Here is a 9,046-nt window from a genome sequence, read left to right as displayed (position 1 = left end):
ATTTAACATCATACAAGAACTCATCATAAGCTTCACTTGCATATGAGTATAATGAAAGAATAATAATAATAATAATAATGAATACATGAGACTAAGTCATCTCAATCTCTGAGAATGCTCAGAGATCAGATGAGATTAGTTTCAATAAGCTGTTCACTGTAGTAATCTAAGTGAGTGAAGAGAGACAGTATAATATATAAGATAGAATTACAAAAGATGAAAGCTGCTGAATCTAGTCACTGATCACTGTATTATATAGAGGTCATATAAGAGTAGTGACTAGTAGAAAAAGGAAAAAGTGTAAGAAAAGAGAAAAGATAATGAATTGATTATCAACTGTAAGAGTCAGCTGTAAAAAAAGACAAATATTATTATACACATCTCATTTATTTTCATACATTATATATTTAATCTATTTTCAACATCATGTCATCTGAAAAACATCAAAAACAAAGAAAATCTCAAATCTCAAGATTTATAAGATATTTGAGAGCTGCAAGCTGCTCTTGTAATAACACTGTATACATCTCTGATTTCTCTACTGCTCTGTATACAACATTAATATTGTTTATCACAAGATTGACTGAAATATTAATATAGAAATGTGTACATGTCATTCAAAGATTGCTTAAGCCAGCGTACAATCACAGGTGTACGCCGGCTTCTTATATATCATACGCTAAATTAATTAGTGGCCGCTATGACCTCTTTACATTTGTAAGCGAGTTTGAAAGCAGCTGTGTTATTATCTGACAGTTATACATTCTTTCAAATTACATTCTCTCTTATCAGATTTGATCATGCTCACATGATCATGACATTCACTCTAGCTTTATATGAATTAGCATGCTACTAGTGTTTGTGATCATGTGATCTATTTCTGATTCAGCTAGTATTCTATGTACACTCTCACAAAGAAACTTTCACTATATTATATTACTTATTCACTAACTTTTCTCATTCTTCAATCATCTTCTTTATCATTGTCATCATCAAACATTATCATCATCTTATTCAAGATTACTGTCTCTTCTTCTATTTAACATCTTCTATCTGTTTATCTATTATATTATACATGTTTCTGACAATGATCTCTTGTTCTCATAACAAGCATCATTGTAGTGCTCATATCAGACAGTTTATTAGCAGTAAGTGTAATATGTTATGAAATATATATAATCAGAACTTGTTTATCTTCTAATAATTACTAGAATGTATTATTATGAATAATACATCTTCTTCACTTTCTTATATATTCTTGATCATTTTTCTTCTCAGTGAGTTTCTGATTGTGTTTTCTGACATAATTTTATATGAATACAGATGCTGATATGTTTATTTTTATTTATATAGAATCTTCATATATTGACAGATTCACATCTGTCAATGATAGTGAACTTAATATTGAATCATTGATTAAGAACTTGAAGAATGTAATAATGAAGAAATTATCTGTATTATATGTGACTGAGTCTTTTACATTCTTTTCTATCTCTTCTACTGCTTCTTTCTCTACTGCTCTCTTCTCTGTTTCTTTCTCTGTCACTCTCTCTCAATCTTCTACACTTGTCTCTGTGTCTGATTCTCCTGCTTCTGCTATCTCTGTTTTTATAACTCTCACTCCCGCTACTTCTGCTTCTGCTGCTGCCTTTGTTACTAGCTCTTCTCATTTCAAGAAGATGTTGTATAGACTTAGTGAATTATATTTTTCAGTATATATACTCTCATTCTTCTTACTGATCTCTAGAATAATTTATTATACAAAGACAGTGTATAACACAACTATCTGAAGCTCAGTCACAGACACTGATTATTACATTCATTTTAAATATTCATGATAAGATAATTATTTATTTATATCAGAGAATCATCTCTCTCTTCAACAGTGTTGAGATGGTAAGTTTTTTTCTTTTTTATCTTTTCTTTCTGATGCTGATTTTTCTGTTCTTAGAAGAAATTGTTATAGATTTTATTATATATAAAGTCATAATATTCACAGATATCAAGAAACTTTTTACAACTGTAAAGTTTAATATCACAGAAATATTCACTCTAGTGAATTTCTTCAGAATAATAGATTCATATCAGTCTATTCTCTAATATCTGTTATCTGACTTCATGATGCAGGTAAAAGATATTCATGTTTTTAAGAACAGAAACACAGATATCATACTCTTTTACACTCACAGATGTGAGACTTGTATATCTTATCTGAGATGTTATTATAAGAATGAGCTGTTTGCATGCTGTATTTTACTTTCTGTATTTTCTCATATTTCTCTCTCTCTTTCTGAGAAATCTTATATATATTGTAATTGTGTGTATAACTCTAAGATTAGTAGATGTTCATTCAGTAACTGTTCTCACTTCTGATTTTACAGTTTTCATACACTAATAATGATTCTTAGTTGCTTCAGTATCAGAGATAATTCTAATCAAGAATAATAATATCACTGAGACTACTCTCTTCTGCTCTTAAGCTTCTCTTATTACTTTCTCTCTCTTCTCTGCAGAGAAGATTGTGTACACACTGAGTTGTAAGTATTCAGTCTCAGATAACTTCTACTGTTATTCATTCAGTTCTATGTCTTCTTCTTTTATTTCTTCTGTCTCTGCTCTCTCTGCTCTGACTTCTGATTCTGTGAGTCTCATGCTCTTCTTCAATTTTTCTACATGTATATATACACATTTCTATATTGATATTTCAGTCAATCTTGTGATAAATGACATTAATGATGTATGCAGAGTAGTAGAGAAATCAGAGATATATACAGCATTGTTACAAGAGCAGCTTGCAGCTCTCAAATTTCTTACAGATCTCAAGTTTTGAGATTTTCTTTGTTTTTAATGTTTTTCAGATAATGTGATGTTGAAAATAGATTAATATATAATATATGAAAATAAATGAAGTGTGTATGATAATATTTGTCTTTTACAGCTGACTCTTATAGTTGATAATTAATTCATTATCTCTTTTCTTTTCTTACACTTTTTCTTTATCTGCTAGTTACTACTCTTATACAATCTCTATATAATACAGTATTCAGTGACTAGATTCAGCAGCTTTCATCTTTTATAATTCTATCTCATATATTATACTGTCTCTCTTTACTCACTTAGATTACTACAGTAAACAGCTCATTGAAACTAATCTTATCTGATCTTTGAGTATTCTCAGAAGTCAAGATAACTTGATCTCATATATTCACAGATGTTTCAGATGCTTTATTCTCTGTTATCTCTGTAATTGAACTGATGTAAACAGTTAAATCTAACTCTGAATTTCTTTTTCTTCTGTAATCTGACTCATATACAAGTCTGCTACTTTGAGACTGCTTTTTATCACATTGCACTCACTGTCTGCAGTGTATTATCATATAACTGACTATAGTCTCATTACTTATTGAAGTGTGATATTCATCTGATTTCTTCATTTCTTCTCATTCTTTTCTTATAATTATGAAAAGATCAGAATAAGTGAGATTATCTGATTCATAAGCATCTATGATTTCTCTTACTTTGTGAGACTTTTCAATTATAAGTCTCTTCTTCTTCAACACTGATGAGAGTGCTGTGAATAATTATAATTTACTCAGATCTTACATCTTTGTCTTTATAAGATATGAATTATTTATTAAATTATATAAGATCTGTTTCTCTGATTTCTTCAATGCATAAGTTCTCAGAGAATGTGATTTGAGTATTTTATAGAGCTTAAATCATCTAGATTGAAACTTCTCAGAACTCTTATTACATATAAAAACTCACATTCTTATCTTAAGACTTGATTTCTTAACTAGTAAGTCTTGTATTCTTTTCAATTGAATTGCTTAGTTCAGAAGTAACTTATTAGCTTTTATATGTGTGTGACTGATCTATTTCAATCTTGATTCTGTATTTATAACTGTTATGTTTACAACTGCTATTGCTGCATCTATAACTGCTGTTCTCTTTCTCATCTTTTTCAAAGCATTCTCTGAGATGTGTGAATGCAATTCATACAACAGATAGAATGATAAATGCTTGAAGACTGCATACTGCTGAATTCATGTGACTAATAGCATCTGACTGAGATATTCATCTTATAATCTTATAGACTTACTCACTAGATATTTCATCAGTATATTGCTTAAGATTTTATTTAAGTGTTTCATCTTTCTGTTTATCTGTGAATGATATGATGTTATTCTATAATATCTTGTCTATAACTGACTTATGAAATGTCTCACTACTTCTTATACAAGATTTACATTGTTATCAGTTAGAATCTCACACAGTATTTCATAGTTGATATAGATCTCATTGTGTAGAAACTTTATCACTATCTTCTCTATCATCTCTGAAACTGCTTTCATGACTGACCAGTCAGTAGTATAATCAATAGCAGTGATTATTTATTAATTTTCATTTGATGTTTGCAGTAATATATCTATGAGATTCATCTCTCATTGTTTAAATGATTGTATTATACACTTTATCTGATATTATACTTTCTTATATTCTAACTCTTTCTTAGATTCTTTTATAATCTGATAATTCAGACACTTATAAGTGTATATCTGAATGTTCTCAGTTATGCTTGATCAGTATACTCTTGATTTAAGTACACTCATGAGTTCAGAGCTTTCTAAGTGATTAAATTTCTTGTATATATGAGTTATTAAGTCATATCTAAATGAAGATTCTAGATAGAGAGCTTCTATATATTCTAGATTACAGTAAAGCATAATATTGTTTTTCAATTTTCTCAGCTTGAAGTTTGAAAGTATCTCTTCTACTACTTTCACAAGATGCTTGTTATTCAACATCTTATTATTCTTTAAGTGAGAGATTATAGTATTCACTCATTCTGATTTCTTACACTCTCTCAGTGTATTTAACATGAACTTTTCTTATACCTGGTTTGTAGAACTCTCACTTATGAAATCAAGTCTGTAACTAATTATATCAGATATTACAGTATCTAATTTCTTTCAGTATTTAATATGAAGATTGTATGCTTGAAACTCTGAGATTTATTATTATTATTATTATTATTATTATTATTCTTTCATTATACTCATATGCAAGCGGAGCTTATAATGAGTTCTTGCGTGATGTTAAATACAGGTTAAGTGTTGATTATACAGGAGGAAATACAGATGTTGAGACCATGTCAAGATAACAAGAACATAGGAAAATACAAAGAAGTGACAATTAGATACATGCGATAATAACTTCCCAGCTCAGAAACATAGAGTGATTCATTGAAGCGATTTGTACACCTCTGTATTTATTAGAAACCTGAGGTGCTTGAGTTCCGGATTTAATGTATCCCCTGCGGGTTTCGAACCCACGCGCCTTGGTTTCCCACGCCAAGGCGCTACCAGGTGGCCGCATTAACCATTCGGCCACTGAGGCTCTGAGATTTAACATGCTAAGTATTTGAAAGATTTTATCATTGATTATAGATAGATAAGACTGTTATAATCTATAATCACTGTTATTATATGTCTGTTGTCAATATATCTATCTCATAACATCAGTGTGTACTTGATTGCTAGTAATTTCTTTTCATACACTGAATAATTAAGCTCAGTGTCTGATAGTTTTCTATTATTATATATTACTGAGTGCAGCTTGTCATTCTTACTTATCTGTAGAAGAGTATCTATAATAGCTCATTCAGATACATCTGTCTTAATATAGAAAGATTTATTACAATCTGATTGAATAAGCACTGAGAATGTTATTATACATTCTCTCAGTGTGAGGAAAGCCTCTTTATACACAGTATTCTAGATAATTGAATAAAACTTCTTCTTTCACAGATTTATATCTGTTTCTCTTAAGAGATCTGAGAGTGATGCAGATATTTATGTAAAATTCTTGATAAATCTGTAATAATATGAGATCAACTCAAGAAACTGTTGTACATGATGTACATTTCTCAGTCACAGTTAATTTACTATAATATTTAATTTCTTCAGAATGAAGTGTATACAGTTATTACTCACTATATATTCTATAAACTTCAACTCTTTCATTTTAAATACATACTTTATTAATTTGATATAGAGCTTATACTCTGTCAGAGTGATAAGCACTTTATCAAGATACTTCAGATATTCATTGTATAAGTTTGAAAAGACTAGAATATTGTTAAGATATATAAGATATGAGATTTTATTCTATTTATAAAGAATTGTATTTATCATCATTTGAAAGATGATAGATATATTTATTAGACTGAATAGTATTGTCAGAAATTTGAACTTTCTTCATTATATATTAAATATGATTCACAGAACTGATAGTTCATCTATACAGATCTGTCAGTATTCTGAGAGAAGATTAATCTTTGATAAATATTAAGTGTTTTCAACTGTATTCAACTGTTATTGAATTCATAACAGTGAATATTCATTCTTGATTATAAGCTTATTAAGTGTTTGATAATTGATATACATTCATCACTCTTCACTCATCTTTTTCATGAATAGAACTGAAAAGTCTCACACACTTGATAAGAGTTATATGAGATTATGTTCTAGAAGGTCTGTGATCTGATACTTCTGTTCTTCAAGATATGTTTGTAACAGAGAATATGCATTCTGAATGACTAGTTTTACATTCTCTGTGTTAATCTTATATATGAATTCTTGTTTCAGCAGCAATTCTGATGAAAGATCTGTTTAAAAGATCTTTTCATACTTCTTCAGAAGCTTTTTCATACACTTATTCTTCTATATATTCTTTATCTTGATTTTCTTCACTTTCAGATTCTGTATAATATACAGAATACTTTTAAATGAGGTCTTATAAATCATTCTCTTTGCTTATTAATGTATAAGCAGATTTAATTCTTCTATATCAGAGACATGAAATGTTCTTCTCATATCAGTTAATAGAATTATATGAACTGTTTTCTTTCTATTAATTAACTGTATATGATATATACATTATTGAATCTGCAGATTAAATCTTTGAAATTAATTAATTCTGAGAATAAGATTGTATTTCACATTCTGCAGCTCTCATACTTAAATATAGTAAGATCATTCTCTGAAGTGTATGAAAACTCTTACTCTTACAGATGATATTAAATATCAGTTATCAGATAATCTTAAATATTGAGAATTCTTCACTCAGCAGATCTCTTTCAGTCTTCAGATTATATAATCATTAATATATTATATAGAAGCTTCTGTATCTGCTAACACTTTTACAGTCATCTCTTGATTCTTACTTAAGTGTCTCTTATACATTAATATTTCAGGTCTCAAGGCATTGAGATGAGTATTTACTTCATTCTTACTCACATCTCAGTCAGAAGCCTGCTTTCTCTTAATATTTATAGAATTCAGAGAGTCTTCTAACACAGATATCTCTTTCATTTTGAAGACTTTTTATAGAATATCAGTGAGTGTCTCTGAGCTCATTAACTCTGCTAGTTTTTTAACTCTCTTACTTCTCTTAACTGTGTATACTATGTACAATCTTTTGTATCATGATTTTAGTATCTGCAGTTGAAGCAAGCTTAATACTTATAATATCAAGATTTTCACTCAGAGAATTTCTTTTTCAGAGAATTCAGTACTTTAGTGATAATATTCAGATCTAGATTTATTACATTCAGATATATAACTTATATTGTAAAAGTCTGATTATCTGTTCTCTACTGAGATATACTTGATTGCAGTATTTTCTGTTATAATTGACTCACTTATTTCTATATAATGAGAATATTATATGCTTCTTTCACTGTGTCTGATTGTAAGATTAAGTATTTTCATTTCACTCTTAATTCAGATATAAGATTATAAATGAAGATTTATAAACAGAAAGATGTTAAAAGCTCTTCATTCAATACAAGATAGTATAAGCTGAAGTGTATAAAGTATAATATAAGATTATTCACTTATCTACACTCAGTGAAGTGTTTATAACACTTATCTCATACATTCACTTTTTCAAAGTTATGCAAGATTCATTTGAAAAACTTATTTTATATTTATAAGAATGAAGAATGAATATCACTCTGAGTCTGTAAGATTTATCTTTTTATCAGCTATTTATAATGACTTTACTTTTCTGTATAGAAACACAGCAGATCTTAAGACTTATTGAAATTTCATTGACTGTCTGTCTGTGAGTTTATATTCAATCTGATAATATGATTGCATCTGACTTAGTCAGCTGATTACAGTATTATTTTTTTAGTTATCATTGAAGCTTGATAACTCTGACAGATCTCTCAGCTTAATATATTTCATAATCAGATTCTCATTCTATGTAGTAGTCTCTGATAATGTATACACTTTTAAAGAGATTATGAATAATTGTGATAAGATCTTCAGATTCAGTATAGTTATCTATCTGTATAAATATTCAATCTCTCACTGCAGGTTTAAGACCTGATTTTCTCTATTTTTAGTAATAGTGATGATTGTGTTGATGAAGCTCTTCATAGTGAATGCTTAATTCACAGTGAATATCAATTATTATTTGACTTCTGTCTCAGCCTGTCACTGTGTATACAAGGTCTCAATCTCATTTAGAATTCTTATATATATACAGAGCTTTAATTCTGATTCAGCAGTTTCAGCTGCTTTTCTTACTACTTTGAGTAAACTCTCTGAGAGATTCTGCATATCTTTCAGTTCAGATAGCAGAGAAGAGTGTTGTTCATATTAACTAGAAAAAGTATTCATTTTAATGATTTCTTATTGATTGTACAATGTCTATCATTATATCACTATATTATTATATCACTATATCATTATATGATTTCTGTTATTACTGTATGACTCTGATGATGATTATCTCTTCTTTTTATTCTTCTTTTGAGTAGAGAGTGAACTTCTTTGAATCTGATTCATCACTCTCATTCTCTTTCTCACACCTCATTCATTCACATCTCATACATGGCATTTGCCTGGGCATGAAGTTTTCTCTCAATAAGTGAAGCAGTATTAATCAGATGCTCTTTCACTCACTGCTCTTTATACACTATCTTTTGAGACATTCTAGAATCACACTGGCATGATAACTATGAATTACTTTG

At 28.9% G+C, this 9,046-nt stretch overlaps 1 pseudogene across 1 annotated transcript; it reads right to left on the bottom strand.

The window, feature by feature from the left end:
* Positions 1–5,311: 5,311 nt before the first annotated feature.
* Positions 5,312–5,400, bottom strand: BDCG_17457 (annotated as a pseudogene). Its single transcript has one exon. The product of its transcript is annotated as a tRNA-OTHER (tRNA).
* Between the last annotated feature and the right edge of the window lie 3,646 nt (positions 5,401–9,046).

Source organism: Blastomyces dermatitidis (assembly GCF_000003525.1).
Source record: "Blastomyces dermatitidis ER-3 genomic scaffold supercont1.8, whole genome shotgun sequence".
NCBI lineage: Eukaryota > Fungi > Ascomycota > Eurotiomycetes > Onygenales > Ajellomycetaceae > Blastomyces > Blastomyces dermatitidis.
The sequence above is the reverse complement of the archived record's forward strand: the minus strand, read 5'-3'. Positions and strand labels throughout refer to the sequence as shown.